Below are 21,740 nucleotides of genomic sequence, written 5' to 3' on the forward strand. Positions count from 1 at the left end.
GTTTCAGTTTTGTAATTGCAGTGATTGTAAGCTAGCGACAGAACTTTAAGCAGTACTACAATCCCAGTGTATACATTTGTTTAACAAATGGGTGTGTGTTTGGAAGAGACTGTGTTCTGTTCACGGAGTTAGTGTAGCTTGGCCTGTAATTCCACACATCGAACACCGCTGCTATGCATTTGTGTTTATGTTCTATGATCATAGATCTCTTCCCAGCATCTTCTTGATATGGAGTCCAGCCACTACAACAAATCTACAGAATTGACAGCCGAAGTGAATTACACATAATGTTTCAAACTCCCGTCTGGAGCTCCAGTATGCGTAATTCAGGTATTTCTTCACCTTAATCGCCAGTTAAGTCACCACAACACTCATATGTGTCTGGCTTGTGTGTACTATACAGCAATAAGGAGTGCTAAACACTTCAGCATGTACACATCTAGGGGCAGTGTGTATAATTTGTCAGGTGACTTTGGTAATACTGGTACAGAACCATCTTTGCAGAATGGCACTTAGAGTACTGGAATGAGAATAGTAGTCTATATCACTAGCTTCAGTTAGTACAAGTTTGCGACATGTGGAACTCAGCTCGTTATGTTTGTTCACCACAAGACATCGAATGTTGTAGTACCCTTCCTCTTCTGGTCAGTTTCAAATTAAACTGGAGACTGTCGCCGGGAGGGTTGGTTAAAGATGGAGTAAGAGTTACACGATGCATAGAGAGAGGCCATCTAGAGTTTTGGTCTGGGTTCTAAGCTGATAGGTTCAATGAAAGGGTAGCTCGTTTTGAAATAGATGGTAGAGTGCTAAGGTTTTGGATCTCCAACTTTATCCTACGAATGCATCAATGCTTTGTGGCTATATCCACATAGATGGAGATGGCAATTCGTAATAAAATCTTATCGAATTTATAAACTGTATCAGCTAAGGAACTCAGTTTCTACACCACACTCTCTGCGGATGGCTATTTCCTACACTAAGAGACAGTATTTGTGTCATGTGATGTAGATGGTGTAACAGGGTCTGAGATATTTCCACATGTATATGACCCTTGCAACTTAAGGAGGGGATAGTTCGGCAGTGATACAGAAATTGAGGACCATGCTGCAATGTCATTAGCTAATAGCAGAACGAAAATGATGTGACGAGACATTTTCTTGATATGACAATTCTTCAACAGCTGTGGCTTGTACCTCAAATAATTGAGTAAAATTCGTTGACACTGTGGAAAACATGATAAAATTACGAAAATTGATGGCAAATATGTAAAACTGATGAAATTATGACAAAAAAGTGGAGGGATGAGGATACTAGTAGGGGGACAAAGAGAGAGCTGGTGCATTTTTTTAGTACAGGTTGCCTACATCAGGTGCAGGGATGCACTCACAGGCAAACCTGTTGTTTTCTTTTGATTGACAGGTCATTAACCTATTGATCTCCTTTGATTGTTCTGTAAAGGGATCCTTCCTTTTGATTGACAGTACCTATCCTATTATTCCCCCACGTCCCCCTCCATCCACTCAGGAAATCTCCAACCCATACCCTCCCCATCGCTGCTACAGGAACACTTTCAAGTCTGAGTTATTGGACTAGCCCCTCTCAGTCTTATCAATTTGATTGACTACATAATTAAATTGATCAAGTAATTAACCCCTCCCCTTCTGGTACACCCCATTCCCTCCCACCCTCCCTCCTTGAAATTGGTGGGAAAAGACTCAGTTGATTGGTCATTTGGAGGGAATTCGATTGCAGTTTATGGAATATTGTTTAAACAATATAGACAATGTATAGAATATTACTTAATTATTTATGGCAGTGTATGAAATATAGTATATTTATTTAGTTAAAGAATTTGCCAGGAAATCGATTGCAGTGTATGGAATACTGTTCAAAATATTTAGACAATGTGTGTAATATTGTTTATTTAAACAATTTATGGGATTCAAGGCGGTGTATGGAATATATGGAAATTGGTGGCTCTGTGGTGGAGAATAAGGTTCTCATATCAGGAAATTCTAGGTTATATTGTTTATTTATAAAAAATTCAGTTTGTGGGGATGGATTTCTCTTGTTCATCGTTCTCTGCTGTTTGGAAAGATGTAGGTCTTGTAAGAAGTAATTACATGGGGCAAACATGTTGCATAACCTAATGTTTGGCACTGAACTCTGGGTGACTTAACCTATTGTTTGGCCCTTTGTGGGCACTTAATCTATTGTTCTGTTACGTGGTTTTCCATGTCTCCCCCATCCCCTTAAACTATTGTACAATCTTTGGTATCAAATTAAGTGAGTAGTTATGTCCTCCCATCATTTTCTGGTACACATTTCGAATTTCACACGCTTTTGAACGCCATTTCTGCCTCACTCTTCTTTGTCACCCACCCCCACCCCCTTAAACTATTGTACCGCAATTTACATAAAAGATTATGCAAGTTAAGCTAGTGTGCTGCAATTAAAATGCTGTTCTGCTCCAACTCACCCACCCAACCCCTCCCCATAGCTATTGTATCGCTAACATCAAACTGAGATAAAAAATTTATGCAGATTAGTTAGATCGATGTCCTTCACATGTGCAAGGTAGTTTTTGTAATTCCCAGCATCATATTGGGAAGGGGAGGGGAAAATCGATGGAATATACACTATGTGATCAAAAGTATCCGGACGTCCCCAAAACATACGTTTTTCATATTAGGTGCATTGTGCTGCCACTTACTCCCAGGTACTCCATATCAGCAACCTCAGTAGTCATTAGACATCGTGAGAGAGCAGTATGGGGCACTTCGCAGAACACACGAATTTTGAACGTGGTCAGCTGATTGGGTGTCACTTGTGACATACGGCTGTATGTGAGATGTCCACACTCCTAAACATCCCTAGCACTACTGTTTCCGATGCGATCGTGAAGTGGAAACGTGAAGGACACATACAGTTCGAAAGCATACAGGTCAACCTCGTCTGTTGACTGACAGAGACTGCCGACAGTTGAAGAGGGTTGTAATGTGTAGTAGGCAGACATCTATCCAGACCATCACACAGGAATTCCAAACTGCATCAGGCTCCAGTGCAAGTACTATGACAGTTAGGCGGGGGGTGAGAAAACGTGGATTTCATGAACGAGCAGCTGCTCATAAGCCATACATCATGCTGGTAAATCCCAAACAATGCCTCGCTTGGTATAAAGAGCATAAACATTGGACGATTGAACAATGGAAAAACTTTGTGTGGAGTGACGCATCACAGTACACGTAGTTTCGATCCAATGGCAGGGTATGGGTATTGCGAATCCCCAGTGAACATCATGTGCCAGCATGTGTAGTGCCAACGGTAAAATTCAGAGGCGGTGGTGTTATGGTGTGGTGGTGTTTTTAATTGAGGGGTCTTGCACCCCTTGTTATTTTGCATGGCACTATCACAGCACAGGCCTACATTGATGTTTTAAGCACCTTCTCGCTACCCACTGTTGAAGAGCAATTTGGGGATGGCGATTGCAGTTTACAACATAATCGGGCACCTGTTTATAATGCACAGCCTCTGGCAGAGTGGTTAGACGACAATAACATCCCTGTAATGGGCTGGTCTACACAGAGTCCTGAACTGAATCCTATAAAACATCTTTGGAATGTTTTGGAACGCCAACTTCATCCAGACCTCAGCGACAGACATCGATACCTCTCCTGAGTGCAGCACTCCATGAAGAATGGGCTATCATTCCCCAAGAAACCTTCCAGCACCTGATTGAACGTAGGCCTGGGTGAGTGGAAGCTGTCATCAAGGCCAAGGGTGGTACAACACCATACTGAATTCCAGCATTACCAATGGAGGGCACCACGAACTTGTAAGTCATTTTAACCCAGGTGTCTGGATACTTTTGATCACATAGGGTAATTTAAACAAAAGATAGCTAATAAAAAACGCATCCTGCAACCTGACGCTGATGCCACCGACTCCACACACGCACTTTGCAGGGCCTTCTGAACGTGAGCCACTGCCAGAGAGACTAACGCCTTGGTGCAAACCACTGCTCTCACGCTGCTGCCACCTGCAGCCAGCAGGTCAAAGACGCAACTATATTCTGGTATACAGTTATAATTCGTTGAGCAGCCAACTCTCCCGCTGGACACACTATAGAAATCTGTTGTAATGCTTCCCAGAATAAGACAGGATGCAAACTTCCTAACGGGACAGCTCATCCCACATGCTAGATGCGTAAGAGCACACACATGTGTTTACCTACCCATTGTGGCTGACGCATAGGCACAAGATGTGTGTGTTGCGGGGCTGGAATTTTCGGTGTCCTACAGCTACTGGTCTGGAGATGTCCTAATGCGACAATGGCAGATGAGGGACAGCATCACGCCATAGATGGATGGTCTGCGCCAACTTGTGTTTGAAGACTTGAACAAAGATTTCATCACCTTACTCTTATAACTTTCCATAGATACCTTGCCTCCTCCCCCCCCCCCCACCCCATCTCATTCGAATCAGTCTGTATAGACTCCTATGCCCCAGCACAAAGGATGTCTTGTGAATGAATGGAGCATTCTGATTGGTTCTTTATTGAATTTACCTGCCACACTGCTGCTGCTGCTGGTGTGGGAGTACTGTCCGCCATTTTTTTCTGCAGATGAGGCTTCCAACAGCAAAACTATTTTGTACAGGTCGCCATATTGCATTGACTGTTAAACACTGCAAAAGTGGTCTACAGATGGTCAAATACATAAGGGTACTTCCTCAATTACACTGCTCTGCCTCTGATGATGGAAGCTTGAATATTTCAGCATGAAATCGATCTCCATGTACCATACCGATGTAGGACACATACAAGTCGGATCCTGCGCCATACAAAATCGCCACTTCTGAATCCTGCTTATAGCTATCGATCACCAGACTCTTGTACATATACCGCAAAGACAGATAACATAAGCCCATGGACCGTATATACTCTCTGCCCCTGCACACACACTGGCCCGATGCAGCAGACCGAGGTCACTCTCCAAGGCGTTACTGTATCTGCCCCTAACTGCTTGCTTGCTTGCTTTCTACAGCCATTGCAATAAAATCACCGAATTCTGAAAGTGATTCGGCTAAGGAATGCGGTATGAAGGCGGTATTTGCAGCTCCCTCATGCCACCGCTAGATATTTCTCCAGTATTTGTAGGGCATTCTGTTTCAATGCCATGCTAGAGGTTCTTCGACATATCTATATATATAGCCTATATATAATACAGGCAATGGTTGATTGAGAAGGATCACAAACAATAGATGGAGTGCTAATGGAGGTCGTAAGAAATGTACATTAGCTTTTTAAATCTCTACTGCTATGCTTTCTGGTAGAAACGCCGTCTGTGAATTGGAGTCAAGTCTTTCCATTCAACCACATACTTGCATTTGATCCTATGGAGAAGTCTTTTAATGATTACAGCCACTGGTGAATCATATTTCTGGAACTCCCATACGTCAAAACGAGTCACCTTCTTCGAATCTATCCGCTACAGTAAAATTTTAGATAGTCCGTATGCATCTTTCAACTGCCCCCCAGGCTCTGCGTTGAACCCTGCATCTTTGCACATGTGATCATTCCAATTTAAGTCGGAACTGGGCAGAAGTTGGAGAGAGCTATATGTACCACCTTCAGCAACTCTTGTAGAAACAGTGACCTGAGTTAGTGCGACTGGACCGTGTTTTGACCCTTCGATGGAAACGGGAACTGTTGTCATAGCTCCGCCAACTATGCACGATGTGTAACGTCAGCACCAAACTAAGTCTGCTCCTGCAACACAAGGCAGTATAAAAGACAGTGTGGGAACTGGAAGGAGGACGGGGATTTTGCTACTGCATTCTGGTGCGTCTTAAAACTACATACAGGTACTGCAGTCCGAAGCAGATCCTCGTCCCTCAGGGTCCACTCACATCTATCACCCCAAAATTCTATCCTCGTCATTCTGTACAGCCCAACAGAGAAAAATTACGAACTATAAAAGCTCTGCTAACTTCATCCGATAGAGAACTCAACAAGATTTTTACCACATCTCTCTCTTCCCATACATCGAAAACAAATACCGTCTGCATGCTGGCATCGAGGGTATGTGGTGATTCTATTAAATATACAGGTACTGATCCATTGGAGCAGATGGCCAGTGATAGAAGTAGCTTGCACAGACCAGTGTAAAGTATCAACGCCCATACTGTAGGAGGATGAGCGTATCCCACACACTGTTTTGTCAGTTGCAAGAGAGGTTCCCTGTGTCGCTGTTTGACACATTGTTTTTTTCTGCTGTAACATGCTTTGTACATTGCTATATATTTTGTTTTTACTGCCACGAGTTCGAGGTCTGTGTCAGGTTCTAAACTGACATTAACACGTTCTGATCCATTGCCTCTCACAGAAACTACTCGTCGTATGGTGTAAATCATGTTGTTGCTGCTGCTACCACAGCACACACACACACACACACACACACACACACACACACACACAGTGGATGGTTTTATATAAAAGACAGTAACAACAGAAGGAAACGGGAGGAGTTTTGCGGTGTTGTGGAGCCTTTCTAAACTACTGTCTGAAGGTAATTGATGACCTCTATATTTAAACTCATCTGTCACAGTGATGGGATAGCTGGTGACTCTGTGTTCCGTTTCGATTGATTCATCATACTGCAGTCATGTACGTGATCGCTGTTTCGATGCTATTCGCCCTCAGAAGATGTTGCCCCTCCACCAACATTCTTTCTCCATCTCAAACAATGGCATATTGTGAATCTCCATCCCAACGTCGCTCTGGATATAACGCTCAGCGAATCCACACTCGGGTCTACCGCGGGTCCTGGCAGCTGTCCACGACACATGCACATACACAGACATATAGAAAACAGAGCAAAATATGTGGGTGGAGGCGGCTGGATGCAATCGAGTACAGTGCTATACTGTCCCACCCGATCAGAAAATAGTGCATTTGCGCTAGATGTTGGCAGCTGTACTACATTTAAAAGCAATTTTAGAACATGAACGGGAAGTGACATAAAATCGATAAAATTACGAAAAATGACGGAAAATGCATATAAATTGAGGGAAAATACACCGAAATGGGGGGATATTGAGGAAGTTCTTGTGTGTCTTCTGGATGACACAGAACAATTCTTGTACATGGGAACAAGTATGCGACAGCAAGAGAAATCCGAGAAAATGTTAACATGGACGAGCCGGGAACCAGGGAAATACACTTTTTTTTTCGTCGAGGCAGCGTTCTATTGTAAGTTTATTGAGGTAACAATATATACTGGAGAAATATCTAGCGGCGGCATGAGAGAGCGATTCTGTACCAGTCATACTAAAGTCACCTGTCAAATTATACACAATCCCCGTAGATGTGTACATGCTGAGGTGTTTAGCACTCCTTATTACTGTACAGTACACACAAGTCTGACACATTTGGGTGTTGTGGTGATTCACAAACATCTGTCCCTATCTTACAATCACTGCAGTTACGAAACTGAAACTCGATTTACATCAAAGATGTGGCAGAGAAATAAAGAACTTCGCATACAGCTTTGTTCATCTAGAGGAGGGTGTTTAAATAGGTTTCTCCATTGATGGACATGATTCATCAAACATGTATTGGAAGTCCTCTGTGACTGTGGAATGGAGAGGTTAGCTGTTAATGATTGCAGTTAGAGAGCACTCTAAGTCGCACGCAGTTACATATGAGTCGAATGCAAGTTATACCACACAACTGATGCACCCAAAGAGAACAACGGAAAAAACTGATAATTGTGATTGGTCAAGAGAACCAAGAAGCACATTATAAATTCTGTTTGTTAGGGTTTAAAACGCCTAAAGTCTACGGCAGAGTCAAATTCACAGTCCATTTGATAGTTGTGTACTACACTCCCCCAGCTGGTACAACAACGCTCTTTAGCCAAGGACAGTTTACAAATATCGACAAGGTAGCTGTCGATAACTTTGGGGTCGCAATTGGGCTTGTGATTCAATATATATAAATTTATTCCTCTACATTTAGTGGTCATCCAAAAACGAAAAATGAGATTCTCTGGCTCCCAGTGCTTCCATGTCAACTTTTTCTCCTATTCCTCTTGGTGTCCCATATTCGTTCACATGTACAAAAATTTTCCTGCACCAAGCAGAAAAGGCGCAAATAATTTCTTATTCCCCCTCAATTTTCCCACACTTTAGCGTACTTTCCCTCAATTTATACATATTTTCTGTCAATTTTTGTAATTCTATCGATTTTATGTCACTTTCCCAGATGCGATCACGATAACACTTCTCGCCATGTATTCTAAATGTGTAAGTGTAGTACAGTTTGCACCTAGTGCAACTGTGGTATTTTTCTGCGTATGTGTGTGCACTTGTATTGGTGTCACATGGGTGCCCCATGGCACAAGGTACATTCAGGATAGGATCAGGACAGAGCTCATAGCTGGATCCACCATGCATTATGTCAGGGATAACGGTCGAGGGTGAATCCGCCAAGTGTTATGGTCAGGATATCGTTCGATGGTAGATCCACCTCCGAATCCTATCCACAGCCATAGTGTATGGTAGATCCACCATCGAACCATATCTTGACCATAACGCATGCTGGATCCACCTCAGAACCCTATCCACAGCCATAATGAATCGTGGACTCACCCTGCACCCCTATCCCTGATGTAATGATTGGTTGATCCACCTATGCGCTCTATCCTGATCCTATCTCAAACCTACGCTGTGCCACAGGGACCCCACGTGAAACCAATACAGGCACACACAAACATATAGAAAAATAGTGGATTTGCGCTAGGTTTTGACAACTGTACTACATTTAAAAGCAATTTTAGAATACGTGGCAAGAAGAAATCTCATGATTGCATGGGCAGAAGCGACATAAAATAGAAAAAATTACGAAAACCGACGGAAGATAGATTTTTATAAAGTGTCCTTAGCTAAAGAGTGTTCTATTACCAGCTTGCAGAAGTGCAGTTCACAAGTGCCAAATGGATTGTGCGTTTGACCGTGTGCAAGACTGTTGAGGTGTTTTAAACCCTAACAAACAGAATTTACAATGTGCTTCTCGGTACTCTTCATCAATCACAAATATGCAGTGTCAGAGGACAAATACCATACAAAACAGTTGCTGCATGGTTCTGAACAACATTCTGCTCTTCATCTATTGAGGTAATAGGGACACATCCAAGTTGACTGGTGTCTTTGATGTTTTCCAGGAAGAGAACTATCTGCCTCTAAATTGACATGTATCTGCATTAAAGGATGACAGAAAGTAGATGGAGTTATCAGTTGAGAGAGATTGTAACAAGGTATGCTTTAATGGTAGACAGATTACGCGTGCTAGAGAGAACAAGATGTTGAAGTAGATCAGTTAACATGCATTTAACCAGTTTTTTTCCCGTTGTTCTCTTGTGGTGCATCAGTTGCGTGGTATAACTTGCGACTAACACATATACAACTGTGTATTCTGTGTGTGACTTAGAGCGCTATCTACATGCAATTGTTAACATCTATTCTCTCCAAGCCACAGTCAGCAGAGGACTTCCAACACATGTGTGATGGATCATGTTCATCGATGGAAAACCTATTTAAACACCCTCCTCTAGATGAACAAAGATGTATGCCAATTACTCAATTTCTCGCATCTTGGACTTTCGTAACTGCAATGAGTATAAGTTAGTGACAAGGATTTGTGAGATACTGCATTGCTTGACAAACATTGTGTGTGTTTGTGTGTGTGTGTGTGTGTGTGTGTGTGTGTGCGTGTGTGTGTGTGTGTGTGTGTGTGTGTGTGGAAGAGAATGTGTTCTGTTCATGGAGTTCGTGCAGCATTGCGTGTTAAGCTAAATTTCAAACACCATTCTCGGCGTGTGTGTTTATGTTCTATGATCATTTCTCTCTTCCCAGGATCCTTTTTTTTATGGAGTTCAGGCACCACAAGAATTCTACAGAAATAGTGCAAATGATGTACATAGTATGTTTCAAACTCCTTTCATCTGGAGCTCTATCATGCATAACTCAAACGTTTCTTCTCCCTCTTAATCGTCTATTACATAACAAAAACACTCTCGAATGTATCAGTTTCTATCTACTATTCACCAATACGAGTGCTGAACACCTCTGCAAGTATGGATCTAGACAGATCCTGCATATTTAGATGGGTGATATGAGTATAACTGGTATGGAACAGTCTTCACAATATGGCAGTTATAGTATTGGAATGAGAAAACTGGTCTATTTCTCTTGCACTGGTCAGTACAAGTTCTTAATGTGACATCGAATGTGGTGGGTGTAGTACGCTCCTACTTATGGTCAGCTTCAAATTAAATTGGAGACAGTGTTGCAGGGAGGGTTGGTTAAACACAGGGGAACAGTTACGAGATGCATAGAGAGGGCCATCTAGAGTTTTGCTTAGCGTCATAGTCTGTAGGATCAATGAAGGGGTACCTCATTTCCAAATAGAGTTGAGTGCTAGAGCTTTGAATCTCCAACATTTTCCCACAGTATGAGACTGCTTACTGTCTACATTACATAGATTGCAAATCGTAATAAAATCTTATCGAATTTATAAACTGCATCAGCTAAGGAACTTAGTTTCTGCACCATCCTCTCTGCTGATGGCTATTTCCTATTCGGAAAAGAAAGTTGGTGACTGAAATTTCGTAAATAGATCTCGCTTCGACGAAAAACGTCTTTGCTTTAATGGCTTCCATCCCAACTCGCGTATCATATCTGCCACACTCTCTCCCCTATTACGTGATAATGCAAAACGAGCTGCCCTTTTTTGCACCCTTTCGATGTCCTCCGTCAATCCCACCTGGTAAGGATCCCACACCGCGCAGCAATATTCTAACAGAGGGCGAACAAGTGTAGTGTAAGCTGTCTCTTTAGTGGACTTGTTGCATCTTCTAAGTGTCCTGCCAATGAAACGCAACCTTTGGCTCGCCTTCCCCACAATATTATCTATGTGGTCTTTCCAACTGAAGTTGTTCGTAATTTTAACACCCAGGTACTTAGTTGAATTGATAGCATTGAGAATTGTACTATTTATCGAGTAATCGAATTCCAACGGATTTCTTTTGGAACTCATGTGGATCACCTCACACTTTTCGTTATTTAGCGTCAACTGCCACCTGCCACATCATACAGCAATCTTTTCTAAATCGCTTTGCAACTGATACTGGTCTTCGGATGACCTTACTAGAAGGTAAACTACAGCATCATCTGCGAACAATCTAAGAGAACTGCTCAGATTGTCACCCAGGTCATTTATATAGATCAAGAACAGCAGAGGTCCCAGGACGCTTCCCTGGGGAACACCTGATATCACTTCAGTTTTACTCGATGATTTGCCGTCTATTACTACGAACTGCGACCTTCCTGACAGAAAATCACGAATCCAGTCGCACAACTGAGACGATACCCCATAGGCCCGCAGCTTGATTAGAAGTCGCTTGTGAGGAACGGTGTCAAAAGCTTTCCGGAAATCTAGAAATATGGAATCAACTTGAGATCCCCTGTCGATAGCTGCCACTACTTCGTGCGAATAAAGAGCTAGCTGCGTTGCACAAGAACGATGTTTTCTGAAACCATGCTGATTACGTATCGATAGATCGTTTCCTTCGAGGTGATTCATAATGTTTGAATACAGTATATGCTCCAAAACCCTACTGCAAACCGACGTCAATGATATAGGTCTGTAGTTCGAGGGATTACTCCTACTACCCTTCTTAAACACTGGTGCGACCTGCGCAATTTTCCAATCTGTAGGTACTGATCTATCGGTGAGGGAGCGGTTGTATATGATTGCTAAGTAGGGAGCTATTGTATCAGCGTAATCTGAAAGGAACCTAATCGGTATACAATCTGGACCTGAAGACTTGCCCGTCAAGTGATTTGAGTTACTTCGCAACCCCTAAGGTATCTACTTCTAAGAAACTCATGGTAGCAACTGTTCGTGTTTCAAGTTCTGGAGTATTCCATTCGTCTTCCCTGGTGAAGGAATTTCGGAAAACTGCGTTCAATAACTCCGCTTTAGCGGCACAGTCGTCGGTAACAGTACCATCGGCACTGCGCAGCGAAGGTATTGACTGCGTCTTGCCGCTTGTGTACTTTACATACGACCAGAATTTCTTCGGATTTTCTACCAAATTTCGAGACAATGTTTCGTTGTGGAACCTATTAAAGGCCTCTCGCATTGAAGTCCGTGCCAAATTTCGCGCGTCTGTAAATTTTAGCCAATCTTCGGGATTTCGCGTTCTTCTGACCTTCGCATATCAGGAATCAATGCTCAACTCTTCGAAAAACGGAACACAGAGACATCTGCTACCCCATCACTGTGGAAGATTACATTAAATGTAGAAATCAACTCCTTTGGACAGTTGTTTGGAAGAGTCCACAATGCCACAAACTCTTCTGTTTTCCATATGTTGCAATAACCTCCACTTCATTGTCAATCAGAAACATGGATCCTTCTTTTCTTCAACCATGCTGTATTGTTGTGGTAGCAGCAGAGTTTACACCAAGCTTAGTCCAGCTTTCTATGAGAACCAATGGATCAAAATCTGTTAATTTTGGATTAGCACAGTCATGACGGAAATACAAAATGAATGACATGTACGAAGCTGTAGTCACACACCGTTTGGATTATACAGGGTGTTACAAAAAGGTACAGCCAAACTTTCAGGACACAATCCTCACACACAAATAAAGAAAAGATGTTATGTGGACATGTGTCCGGAAACGCTTAATTTCCATGTTAGAGTTTCTTCAGTATGTACTGTACTTCCTCGATTCACTGCCAGTTGGCCCAATTGAAGGAAGGTAATGTTGACTTCGGTGCTTGTATTGACATGCGACTCATTGCTCTACAGTACTAGCATCAGGCACATCAGTACGTAGCATCAGTACGTAGCATCAACAGGCTAGTGTTCATCACGAACGTGGTTTTGCAGTCAGTGCAATGTTTACAAATGCGGAGTTGGCAGATGACCATTTGATGTATGGATTAGCACGAGGCAATAGCCGTGGCGTTTTACGTTTGTATCGATACAGACTTCCAGAACGAAGGTGTCCCGACAGGAAGACGTTCGAAGCAATTGATCGGCGTCTTAGGGATCACGGAGCATTCCAGCCTATGACTCGCGACTGGGGATGACCTAGAACGACGAGGACACCTGCAATGGACGAGGCAATTCTTCGTGCAGTTGAGGATAACCCTAATGTCAGCGTCAGAGAAGTTGCTGCTGTACAAGGTAACGTTGACCACGTCACTGTATGGAGAGTGCTACGGGAGAACCAGTTGTTTCCGTACCATGTACAGCGTGTGCAGGAACTATCAGCAGTTGATTGGCCTCCACGGGTACACTTCTGCGAATGGTTCATCCAACAATGTGTCAATCCTCATTTCAGTGCAAATGTTCTCTTTACGGATGAGGTTTCATTCCAACGTGATCAAATTGTAAATTTTCACAATCAGCATGTGTGGGCTGATGAGAATCCGCACGCCATTGTGCAATCACGTCATCAACACAGATTTTCTGTGAACGTTTGGGCAGGCATTGTTGGTGATGTCTTGATTGGGCCCCATGTTCTTCCACCTACGCTCAATGGAGCACGTTATCATGATTTCATTCGGAATACTCTACCTGTGCTGCTAGAACATGTGCTTTTACGAGTACGAGACAACATGTGGTTCATGCACAATGGAGCTCCTGCACATTTCAGTCGAAGTGTTCTCAACAACAGATTCGGTGACCGACGGATTGGTAGAGGCGGACCAATTCCATGGCCTCCACGCTCTCCTGACCTCAACCCTCTTGACTTTCATTTATGGGGGCATTTGAAAGCTCTTGTCTACGAAACCCCGGTACCAAATGTAGAGACTCTTCGTGCTCGTATTGTGGACGGCTCTGATACAATACGCCATTCTCCAGGGCTGCCTCAGCGCATCAGGGATTCCATGCGACGGAGGGTGGATGCATGTATCCTCGCTAACTAGGACAGTTTGAACATTTCCTGTAACAAAGCGTTTGAAGTCACGCTGGTACGTTCTGTTGCTGTGTGTTTCCATTCCATGATTTGAAGAGAAGTAATAAAATGAGCTCTAACGTGGAAAGTAAGCGTTTCCGGACACATGTCCACATAACATATTTTCTTTCTTTGTGTGTGAGGAATGTTTCCTGAAAGTTTGGCCGTACCTTTTTGTAACACCCTGTATACAGAGGAAAGACAATACAGCAAACTGCTTATGAAAGAACACAGGAACCCACTCTTGTGACTGATAGTCTATGTCATTTGGTCCTCCTATAGTACAGGCGACAAAATATTATTCTGGTTTGTCACTTGCTCCAATGGACCAATACTTGTACATTTAACAGGATCGCGACGTATGATCGCTGTCAGCAGGCAGATTGAATTTCTTTCATGATATATCAGAAGAGAGGGACATGGTAATATCTTAGTTGTCTACAGAGTAACGTTAACGACTTTTTTTATAATTTATAGTTTTTTCTCTGTTGGATGGTACAAAATGATGAGGGAGAGTTTGGATCATTAAAAGACCTCTCCATAGCATCCAATTCCACCAGAAAGTGTAACGATATCGTTCTGAAAAGTCAGTGTACTACTCTTAGGATTAGGTACATTTAGTACATTTTTACATAGACCACAGTCAAATGTTGCATTTTTAAGTGACTGCTCTCATAGCACACCATCTATTCTATGTGATAATTTTCAGTCAACCATCATTATCCTTTCCCTATAACTTTGTGGATATATTGCAGGACCACTCTAGCATTGCCTACATAGTATCGAGACAGAAAATGCTCCAAATACTGTTTGCTAGCGTGGGAAATATCTAGCAGTTTCTGAGGGAGTTGTAAATACTAGCTTAATACAACATTCCTTAGCCGAATCACTTCCTACGTTCAGTGTGAAGGGTGACTATATTACGAGTATACGATGCTGGCGATGTGCAGCGGCTCTTTCAGTATGTTAATCCACACCCCGTTATAACCATTTACATTCAATGTTGCGGTATTTGTGTGGAAGACCGCTTCATTCGGAAGCAATACCATATCTTGATTTATTAAGCATGTTTTGTTTTTAACATGGATCTCGTTGTTGTTGTGGTCTTCAGTCCTGAGACTGGTATGATACAGCTCTCCATGCTACTCTATCCTGTGCAAGCTTCTTCATCTCCCAATACTTATTGCAACCTACATCCTTCTGAATCTGTTTTGTGTATTCATCTCTTGGTCTCCCTCTACGATTTTTACCCTCCACGCTGCCCTCCAATACTAAATTGGTGATCCCTTGATGCCTCAGAACATGTCCTACCAACCGATCCCTTCCCCTAGTCAAGTTGTGCCACAAACTTCTCGTCTACCCAATCCTATTCAATACCTCATTAGTTATATGATCTACCCATATAATCTTCAGCACTCTTCTGTAGCACCACATTTCGAAAGCTTCTATTCTCTTCTTGTCCAAACTAGTTATCGTCCTTGTTTCAGTTCCATACATGGCTACGCACCATACAAATACTTTCAGAAACGACTTCCTGACACTTAAATCTATACTCGATGTTAACAAATTTCTCTTCTTCAGAAGCAATTTCCTTGCCATTGCCAGTCTACATTTGATATCCTCTCTGCTTCGACCATCGACATTCTGTATATTCTTCTTGAAATCAGAGGGTATTTCGCCTGTCTCATACATCTTGCTCACCAGATGGTAGAGTTTTGTCAGGACTGGCTCCCCAAATAGCAAAACTCCTTTACTGCTTTAAGTGTCTCATTTCCTAATCTAATTCCCTCAGCATCACCCGACTTAAGTCGACTACATTCCATTATCCTCGTTTTTCTTTTGTTGATGTTCATCTTAAACCCTCCTTTCATGACACTGTCCATTCCGTTCAACTGCTCTTCCAAGTCCTTTGCTGTCTCTGACAGAATTACAATTTCATCGGCGAACCTCAAAGTTTTTATTTCTTCTCCGTGGATTTTAATACCTACTCCGAATTTTTCTTTTGTTTCCTTCACTGTCTGCTCAATATACAGATTGAATAACATCGGGGATAGGCTACAACCCTGTCTCACGCCCTTTCCAACCACTGCTTCCCTTTCGTGCCCATCGACTCTTATAACTGCCATCTGGTTTCTGTACAAATTGTATATAGCCTTTCGCTCCCTGTGTTTTACCCCTGCCACCTTCAGAATCTGAAAGAGAGTATTCCAGTCAACATTGTCGAAAACTTTCTCTAAAACTACAAATGCTAGTAACGTAGGTTTGCCTTTCCTTAATTTAGATTGTAAGATAAGTCGTAGGGTCAGTATTGCCTCACGTGGACCAATATTTCTACGGAATCCAAACTGATCTTCCCCGAGGTCAGCTTCCACCAGTTTTTCCATTAGTCTGTAGAGAATACGCGTTAGTATTTTGCATCCGTGACTTATTAAACTGATTGTTCGGTAATTTTCACATCTGTCAGCACCTGCTTTCTTTGGGATTGGAATTATTATATTCTTCTTGAAGTCAGAGGGTATGTCGCCTGTCTCATACATCTTGCTCACCAGATGGTAGAGTTTTGTCAGGACTGGCTCTCCCAAGGCCGTCAGTAGTTCTAATGAAATGATGTCTACTCCTGGGGCCTTGTTTCGACTTAGGTCCTTCAGTGCTCTGTCAAACTTAGCACGCAGTATCATATCTCCCATTTCATCTTCATCTACCTCCTCTTCCATTTCTATAATACTGTGCACAAGTACATTGCCCTTGTACAGACCCTCTATATACTCCTTCCACCTTTCTGCTTACCCTTCTTTGCTTAGAACTGGATTTCCATCTGAGCTCCTGATATTCATACAAGTGGTTCTCTTTTCTCCAAAGGTCTCTTTAATTTTCCTGTAGGCACTATCTATCTTACCCCTAGTGAGATAAGCCTCTACATCCTTACATTTGTCCTCTAGCAATCCCTGCTTAGCCATTTTGCAATTCCTGTCGATCTCATTTTTGAGACGTTTGTATCCATTTTTGAAACGTTTGTGCTTCATTTACTGCATTTTTATATTTTCTCCTTTCATCAATTAAATTCAATATTTCTTCTGTTACCCAAGGATTTCTACTACCCCTACTTGATCCTCTGCTGCCTTTACTTCTTCATCCCTCAGAGCTACCCATTCTTCTTCTACTGTATTTCATTCCCCCATTCCTGTCAATCGTTCCCTTATGCTCTCCCTGAAACTCTGTACAACCTATGGTTCAGTCAGTTTATCAAGGTCCCATCTCCTTAAATTCACACCTTTTTGCAGTTTCTTCAGTTTTAATCTACAGTTCATAATCAATAGATTGTGATCAGAGTCCACATCTGCCCCTGGAATTTTCTTACAATTTAAAACCTGGTTCCTAAATCTCTGTCTTACCATTAGATAATCTCTCTGAAACCTGTCAGTATCTTCAGGCTTCTACCATGTATACAACCTTTTTTTATGATTCTTGAACCAAGTGTTAGCTATGATTAAGTTGTGCTCTGTGCAAAATTCTACCAGGCGGCTTCCTCTTTCATTTCTTACCGCCAATCCACATTCACCTACTACGTTTCCTTCTCTCCCTTTCCCCACTGACGAATTCCAGTCGCCCATGACTATTAAATTTTCGTCTCCCTCCACTATCTGAATAATTTATTTTATCTCATCATGCATGTCGTCAATCTCTTCGTCATCTGCGGAGCTAGTTGGCATATAAGATTGTACTACTGTGGTATGCGGGTGCTTCGTATCTATCTTGGTCACAATAATGCTTTCACTATGCTGTTTGTAGTAGCTTACCCGCACTCCTATTTTTTTATTCGTTATTAAACCGACTCCTGCATTACCCCTATTTGATATTGTATTCATAACCCTGTATTCACCTGACCAAAAGTCTTGTTCCTCCTGCCACCGAACTTCACTAATTCCCACTATATCTAACTTTAACCTATCCATTTCCCTTTTTAAATTTTCTAACCTACCTGCCCGATTAAGGGATCTGACATTCCACGCTCCGATCCGCAGAACGCCAGTTTTCTTTCTCCTGATAACGACGTCCTCTTGAGTAGTCCCCGCCCGGAGACCCGAATGGGGACTATTTTACCTCCGGAATATTTTACCCAAGAGGACGCCATCATCATTTAATCATACAGTAAAGCTGCATGCCCTCGGGAAAAATTAAGGCTGTAGTTTCCCCTTGCTTTCAGCCGCTCGCAGTACCAGCACAGCAAGGCCGTTTTGGTTACTGTTACAAGGCCAGATCAGTCAATCATCCAGACTGTTGCCCTTGCAACTACTGAAAAGGCTGCTGCCCCTCTTCAGGAACCACACGTTTTGTCTGACCTCTCAATAGATACCCCTCCGTTGTGGTTGCACCTACGGTACAGCTATCTGTATCGCTGAGGCACGCAAGCCTCAACACCAACGGCAAGGTCCATTGTTTCTGGGGGGGGGGGGGGGGGGAGGGGGGAACATGGATATCATCAGCGAGATTTGTGTCTGTGCCTGTAGAACCAAAACTGCTTTTGATGCAGAGTGACATTAACATAGTCGTTGCAATCGTGTTTTTAATAGGTGGTCGCTTGTAAGGCGATTACGTGTCTCCTCCTAAGACACGCTGGTACCACTCGCAAGAGAAACAGATGGATCATGTCCATCCATCGCGGATTTTCGCTCTGTGCCACCAGCAGGTAGTTATTAGCGCAGTATTATACTTAGTAGAGTATGTGTAATAGACTCGCTGTGAACAGCAGGCTTATAAAGTACGTGTTGGGGTGTAAAGTTCCAGTGATCAGTGTCCCGACACATGCAAAGAAAATGACTGACTAGTCGTAAGGGAGGTATGGATCTGACGTGAAAAATGGTGATTCCAACTTATCTATAGCCATAAGGAGGATGAAAGATGAAATATTATATCCAGTCATAAGCAGGCTATAGATATTGATATTTCAACGTGAGATTCGTCCCAGATCCAGAGCCATCCGGAGGAGATATATCTGATGCCTCACTCATTGTCCAATGTCACCAGATTATAGCTGAAGTCGTAATATTTAATTTTAATGACGACGATAAATATGTGACTAGTTTCCTAGGATGACCGTCGGCCATCAGATTGCATGATGTTGGTAGCTGCCGACCAGAATTAATTGACATTTCCAGCTTAATGTTGTCGCTAGTGTCGGTTACAAAGAAAATTTCTGACCTTCTGGGTGGACAGTTCTTGCCCACATCCGCGGGCCGGTCGTCATAGAGCCCTCTGGATAGCTGATTAATGAACTATTATTCAGTATGCTTTTGGCTGTCTGCGCGATTGCTTGTGTTCCATGCATTTTCCCTGAAAAACTGAGCGAGTCAATGTCCATCACTGCAACGTGTTGGGGCTGGATGTATTGATAATATCCGAATTCCTACCACTCCACTCATCGACAGATGCCCCCATGGCCAGGGTGGGGCACTCTGGCAGACAGGCGTGTGGATGACTGCATCTGCAGTCACTGCGACAGTTTTCTCTGGCATCCAAGGATTGGCGCTGGCACTAGGCATTTGCGTGTGGACACTTGGAATGTTAGTGGGCCGTATGTACGAGTGTTTTTCGCGATCTCGGGCGTCTAGCAGTGACAACTATTAGGATTGTGGTTTAGAGCTTCTCAATACATTGCACTGGAGTCTGTCTTGTAGTGGTATTTGGAGTTGTTACCATCCTATGCTGCAGTAGGCTGAGAGAACGAACTTACGAATTCCACAGCGCTTTATAAGAGACACTCAGCAGACCTATAGTGGTCGGGAATTCCACAACTGTGTCGGTATAAATTCACAGCGAAATTTCAAATTCCAACCATCATTTCATACAGCACCACTTGCTATTGAGATGTCAAATTCCCAGTTGGTCAGTTTATTGTTACCACTGGTGATACTGCAAGCACGCACATCAGTCCAACAGTATCTGTGGATTGTTCAAGGACATAGCATGCAACTGAGCTGAAATTTGACGTTCTCAGCTACTTCCAACATAATGGATTTTCTCCTTAACGATGTAACTGTGCCAGTATCCACCAATAGGAGACAAGCAAAAAAAATAAAATCCAGTAGGGTTTGGAAACCAAGTTGCTATGGGATAAAATCCTGCCAGATATACCAGTCCTAGTATACACCAATAGGATGCAAGGAGAAACTGTTCCACACAGAAGGTATACAAGGTGCGAAAATAAAGTAATGAGACCGATTTTCTTTGCAAGATGTGGCAACCCTGCAGGCACAATATCTTTGACCTTGGTCTATAAGTTGCTTCTAGTCCAAGTGGCACATCGATGCAACTGCTGAGTCGTACTGTAATAAATTAACATGTTGTGGGGCGGCTGTTAGAAGATTTACTGTTGTATAAATGTTTGAATGTGGGGCGGCGGTTAGAATTAATTGTTATATAAGTGTTCCTATTATTTATGCTGTTGTTTTGCCGTTCTCAACACTGGCTCTCTAACTACAATATTGGCAACCAGAAAGTGATTAGCAAAACGTGAAGCCTGTACTTAGAATTCCTAGTGCCCGCTTCATCTGAGAAATACACTTATAGCTACAGCTTATAGCTCTGAGAAATTAGGAGATTGTCTGGGATTCATAATCAAAAACGATTTTCTAAAAATAGTTCAGTATATTCTGGAAGTCACAGATAAAAAAAAAAGAATCCACACAATCTAACTAACAGAGAAATTCAGAGTCTAATGCGCTGATGCAACTATAACTGTCCAAATTAAATGTTTAAATGAATGCTCGCCATAATTTGATGATCAGGTTCATCAAACGCCACGCTAAATAATGGTAGAATGTTTGTCCCGCGGCGGCACGTGAAAATACGACATACGCAAACTGAACATAGGTAGTTAAGGTCATCCCAGAATTAACACTTCTCTCGAAAATGATTTCATGGTTACGCGTATCCCGAGTAACTTATTACGGCATCCGGGGCTGTTTATAGCAATGATATCGACGCGACGCGACTCCCGACACAGATGGTGTGCTATTCAGCGTCTGGAGAGAACTGGGGCCTTGCTTCCTCGCGCAGCGTTCTTACATATAAAGCCGCGGTGCGGACGGATAAGGGAACGCCTGATCAAATCGGCTCTCCCGACTAACCGCTGGGCTAGTAATGCACCACATTAAGTTATTGAATAAATCATAGCTTATTTTGCTGATGGCCGATGAAGCTCTCAATTGAAATGCGCATTCAACACACAGGTAAATAATCATAATAAAAGTTTGACATGGCTAAGTTAAATATTTTGGGCGAGAGAATTAATTTAATTATACTACACGCAGTAGACGAGCTCTGAACTTGCCCTTTGGAGATACGCTATCGCTATAGTTTTATAGTTATTCAAATGAAACTTCTCACATCTTTATGGTTATAGCGGATCTCCATTCTACTTAAATATAAACATCCTAGCCTTATTTATTAGCCTACTTAATCTATCTTGCTTCCTTAATTTTAAGACAAAAACCAGAAAATTATGAATTTCAACGAAAATCTTAATTTGTGAGATCCAAAGTTCTGTTTCTATTAAATTATTATGGAAAAGGAATCTAAATATAAATTTTTAAATCTCTACCTCTTTTCTGTTGCGCCAATGATTTTTACAGAAAAACGTCCAAATTTCGAAAATGGTTAAAGTTATCGAACTGATATTCAACACATATTAATTTAGTATTACT

Source organism: Schistocerca piceifrons, chromosome 3 (assembly GCF_021461385.2).
Source record: "Schistocerca piceifrons isolate TAMUIC-IGC-003096 chromosome 3, iqSchPice1.1, whole genome shotgun sequence".
Classification (NCBI taxonomy): domain Eukaryota; kingdom Metazoa; phylum Arthropoda; class Insecta; order Orthoptera; family Acrididae; genus Schistocerca; species Schistocerca piceifrons.